The sequence below is a fragment of the Chrysochloris asiatica genome, unplaced genomic scaffold, assembly GCF_000296735.1.
Source record: "Chrysochloris asiatica unplaced genomic scaffold, ChrAsi1.0 scaffold00030, whole genome shotgun sequence".
Classification (NCBI taxonomy): domain Eukaryota; kingdom Metazoa; phylum Chordata; class Mammalia; order Afrosoricida; family Chrysochloridae; genus Chrysochloris; species Chrysochloris asiatica.
This window is the reverse complement of record NW_006408548.1, coordinates 424,281-429,541: the sequence shown is the minus strand read 5'-3', so window position 1 is coordinate 429,541 and position 5,261 is coordinate 424,281. Positions and strand designations below refer to the sequence as shown.

Genomic DNA, 5,261 nt, shown 5'->3' with positions numbered 1-5,261 from the left:
ATTTTGTTGTAATATTTGGCTTTATCTTCTCTAGCTGATCTTTGATATTTTCTGTTCAGCTCTTGGTCCTCCTCATTTCTTCCATTTGCTTTAGCATCTTTATTCTGGAGAGCAAATTTCAGCATTTTTTCTGACGTCCATTTTGACCTTTACCTTCTTTCTTGTCTTCTTAATGACTTTTTGCTTTCTTCATTTATGATGTTCTTGAAGTCATCCCACAATTATTCTAGTCTTCGGTCTTTAGTGTTTAATGTATCAAATCTGTTCTTCAGATGATCCCTAAATTCAGGTGGGATATATTCAAGGTCATATTTTGGCTCTCATGGACTTGTTTTCATTTTCGTCAGCTTTAGTTTGAATTTGCTATGAGTAATTGATGGTCTGTTCCACAGTCTGCCCCTGGCCTTGTTTTCACTAATGATATGGAGCTTTTCCATTGTCTCTTTCCACAGATGTAGTCAATTTGATTTTTATATTTGTATCTGGTGAGGTCCATGTGTCTAGTCGTCTCTTATGCTGTCTGTTTGAAATGAAGAAATCATTGATTTTGCAGAGTTCCATCATGCGTTCTCCAGCATCATTTCTGTCGCTCCTAGCAAAAGTAGAATGAAGAATATTGTCTTTGTGGGCTAGTTATGCCAGCTGACCGTGGTGTCCCCAAGATTGTGGTCCTGAGCCCCCAGACCCATTAGCTCATCTCTCAAGGTGTTTGGTAATGACAATAACAGTAAGTTTTCATCACACACACACACACCCATGCTCCACCACATTCATAAATACATGTTCTCCAAATGTAAATTACCCATGTACAGATACCCTGTGTCAAACTTTTATATATTTGTGAGTGTGCTCCCACTCTCCCTCTCATAATACCTTTTCAACCTGTGTATCTGTTCATGTGTCTACCTGCAGAACACTGTTATTCCAAGACTGTGTACATAGTACTATTTACTCTTTAGCCCTTGCTATAAAGTTGTGTCCTGTATTCATTATTTTGCCAACCTTCCTTTCTCATTGCCTGAGTTAAAAGTGTTTACTCTCTAGTCAGTGAATTACTCTCCCTTCCCTCCATCAAAGAATGTTTATTTTAGCATGAAAACATTTTCCTTGACTTTTTACAGCAGTGATCTCATAACAGTATTTGTCCATTTATGATCAGTTAATTTCACTTAGCATAATGTTCACTAGATTCATCCATTTTATGAGTTGTTTTGCAACTTCATTATTGTTCTTCAACATAGCATAGCATTTCATTGTGTGTACGTACCAAACTTTGTGTATCCATTCTTCCGTTGATGGGTATTTAGACTCTCTCGATTATTTGGTAATTGTGAATAGTGCTGTGATGAACATGGGCATTGCATGTATGTATTCCTGTCACGGCTTATTTCTTGAGCATATATACCAAGTGGGAGTGTTAAAGCTCTGTAGGATAAGCACTGGTCTGCTAGCCACAAGGTTAGCAGTTAAAGCCTATCAGCTGCTCCACAGGAGAAAGATTAAGTTTTCTGCTCATGTAAAGACTTAAAGCTTTGGAAATGCTTTGCTAGCTCTCTGTGAATCAGAACCAACTTAATGGCACTTGACAACAACAACATATACCAAGTAGAGGGATTGTTGAGTCATGTAGTATTTCTATTTCCAACTTTTTGAAGAAAGGCCATTCTGTTTTTCACAGTGTTTGCACCATTTTACAGTCCCATTAGCAGTGTAGGACGGTCCCGGTTTTCTCTACACCCTTACCAGTATTTTGTTTTCTTTTTTTTTTTTTAACTTTGCTATTAATGCTGGGGTGAGATGCAGCTCTAGTGGCGTCATACTTTATAATAACCACTGGACTTCTTTAACCACAGGTTGGTAATTCAAACCCACCAACTGCTTCTTGAAAACACTGTACAGGCAGGAACAATAATGAGTTGGAACTGAGTTAATGGCACTTCACAACAATAAATGGCTAATGATTGTGAGTGCTTCTTCCTATGTTTGTTGGCCCTGAATGTCTTGTAAAGTGTCTGTTCAAGTCCTCTGCCCATTGGATTATTTGTCTTTTTTTTGTTTTAAGTGTTGAAGATTTTTATAAATATTAGAGATTAGTCCCTTGTTTGATAATGTCATTGCCAAAAATTTTTTTCCCAGACTGTGGGTTCTTTACTCTTTTGGTGAAATCTTTTGATGTAGATGGTGGTGGTTGTGTGCCACGGAGTCACTTCTGATGCAAGAAGTCAAAAAATTTCCTTCCCTACTCTGGTAGCATAGCGGTTACGAATCGAGCTGCCAATCACAAGGTCAGCTGTTCCATGGGAGAAAGATGAGGCTTTCTGCTCCTGTAAAGATTTGCAGCCTCGGAAACCCTGTACAGGGGTTGCTATGAGTCAGCACCGACTCCACGGCATATAACAACAACAACAACCCTTTATATAGGTTTTGTCCTATGAAGAAAATAAGATAAAAAATTTAAGGCTATAGATATAGAACTGGATTGGAACATAGAGAATAAGGCAGCATAAAACAATTACTATTAAACACAAAATCTTTCTGTGGAATTCTATGTGTCTGCTGTCCTTTCTGTACTAATTTGTGTCTCAACTTTTTCTAGGTCTTCAGAGCTACTGACAGATAATTGTTTGGACTACATATTGAAAGGTGTATAAAAAGGTGACTTAGCCAAATAATTGTTTTAATTTCTGTGTTACGTTTTGAATTTTAATAAGTGCCAAAATTATGTGTTCAGATAATGGTGATCATACATTCATGCAACAAATATTTATTGAACTTTCATTATGTGTAAGCCACTGTTCTGTGAATTGAAACTGTACCAGTAAACAAAAATCAAGTAATATAATTACTAAATAAGGTTTCAAAAAGTTCATAGGAAAATTCTGTTATCTACATTTTTCCATGAACTGTTTGAAACCCGCTTAATACTAGTTGTCTGGTTTTTTGTTTTTGTTTTTTTAAAAAAAATCTATAGCAGTTATATTAAGATAATATTGGATATAGTTGATTTGTTAAAGGTTCTTAAGTTAGCATCTTAACGACAATTTGTAATTAGTTGTGGGTTTTTTTTTTTTTTTTTTTTTTTTTTTTGGCAAAGGTACTATTCTCAGGGTTACATGAGAAATTTATGAGTCCTGGTGTGGATCTATAGGATAAGTACTGGACTGCTGAAAAAAAGGCCCACAGTTCATACCCACCAGGCATTCCTTGGAATCCCTGTAGAGGGTCTTAACAACATCATCAGAATTTGAATTAGAAATTGCATTATTAAGAAAGCATGATTTTTTTGATGATGGTTGGAGGGGATTGTAACCATTGCAGTGAAATGAAGTGTAGGATAGGATAAATGTAAAGCTAATGTTCTCCCATGTAAACTATCATTTAATTCACAATAAAATTTTTTATAAAATTATTTAGAATGAGATGACTAAGCTAACCTGTTACAGTTGCCTTCATTAGAAGAATAAAAGTCAGTGTCAACTAGCAATTCAATTAAGTTGTTTTGTTTTTTGTGGGGGGAATGGTGTGAAAGTTTGTACAGCAAGTAAATTTCCTATTTAACAATTTCTATACATGTTTGGAAAAACCATGTGGGGACTATGTCTGACTTCCCCAGGCTTCACAAGGGGGAAAAAGAATAAAAAACTCAAAACCAGCCCAAGGCCAATTCTTACAAAGCGGATGTCAAACATACTTCCACCCTACAATCATCTTTATTTTGACATCAACCATCCTTCCCACGGCACTTGGCTTTTACATCTGGGTTTGGTAATCCATAACACACAACTCAAAATACGATTATGGAGATTATTAGGGAAGTGAACCAGGTACAATTCAAGATCAAAAAACAACTCAGGATGCGGCAGTTCTCCAGTTAGAAACACCTCTTCTCTGATGTACTACATACACGCCTTGCTCTTGTCTTGGGCTTCTCAGCCCTATGCCCCCTTGGCCTCTATCCCAGTCAGTAGACCTAGAGTCCACAGTTGCTCTTTCTCTACATGCCACTACCTTTCCCGTCACCTCTGTGTTGCTGCTTTTCTAGGTAGGGATCTCATATTCCACTGATGTGCTTCTTTTTTGATAGTCTTAGAATTTTTTGTTCCAGCTTCTGAGATGGCTCGTTTTAAACCTAGCTGGATGGTAAAACTAACTATTCCGAGCCTTAAAATCCTGTATGTCTTATTCTTATGGTCCCACCCAATCACTTGGTGGGAATTAAGAAGGCATGGGATAGAAAAGGCCATATTAAGTAATTTCAGGGTACCACAGTATTATCCTAGTGTGGCACTGGACTGCTAATAACACATGGTCAGTAATTCAAACCCTTTACAGGGTTGCCATGAGTTGGAACCGACTCAGCAGCACTTAATAACAACAACATACATATTGTTCAGTGACGTTTTGGCTACATTTTTCACAAGGTGGCATTCCTGTTATTTCCATTCTGGTTGTTGTTCTATTTCCATTAATCTGGCTTCTGTACCCTCCCTCCCCAGACCTACACCATACCATCTCATCTTTGCTTTAGGGTAAATATTGACTGTTTGGTTTTATATAGATTTTTTTTTTTAATGTTTTATTGTGAATGATATGATAGTTTACATGAGAGAATTTTAGTTTTACATTCATTCCATCGTACATCATCTCATTGCCATGGTTCCAATCCCCTCCATGCATCACCAACCAACCGAAGGGTATATCCTAGAAACCCACCCCCTGTACTCCTCTCCCGCCTCCCTCCCCCCAGTTTTCAGCACCCAATCCCTTTCCCTCTTTGGATCCAAAGTCCCCAGCCGCTTCATCACTCCATGTCATCATCTCTGTCTCCATCTCAGGCATCTCTGTTTCTCTGGGTAGGGTCCCGCTCTCGGCCCTTCTCCATTGATGGTCCCAGAGACTTTCACTCCTAGGCTGTAGAATTAATCACTCCCTCCCTTTTTTTTTTCCCCTCTTCTTTCTTCTCCTGGTTGAGCTCCAGTCATCCAGTCATCCGGTCCAGGTCACGTGTGTATCATCTGCAAGTGTAGGTGCTCCTGTGTACATGCCCTCTCTTCCCGTCAGCTGAAAGTTCCACTCTCCTCTCGAGTCCTCCGTGGCCACGCCACTGACTCTGGGCCCAAGAGTCCCCAGGCCTCTTCACATTGCTTGCCAACCAGGTCCCCAACTGGGTCCACAGAAGTCCACTGAACATTGTAGGGCTTAGCTTGCCGCTTCATTGCTGCTTTTAGCCCATTTCCCCCCATCGGTGATGTGTGTGGTCA

The 5,261-nt window shown here is 38.9% G+C and overlaps 1 protein-coding gene across 1 annotated transcript in view; it reads left to right on the top strand.

The window, feature by feature from the left end:
- The window catches only part of SETD5 (SET domain containing 5), a 121,776-nt gene that overhangs the window by 57,297 nt on the left and 59,218 nt on the right, over window positions 1-5,261 (top strand). Inside the window, exon 2 of the mRNA XM_006851561.1 lies at window positions 2,597-2,655. The gene's annotated coding sequence lies outside the window, so the exon portion shown is untranslated. The remainder of the gene's footprint in view (window positions 1-2,596; window positions 2,656-5,261) is intronic.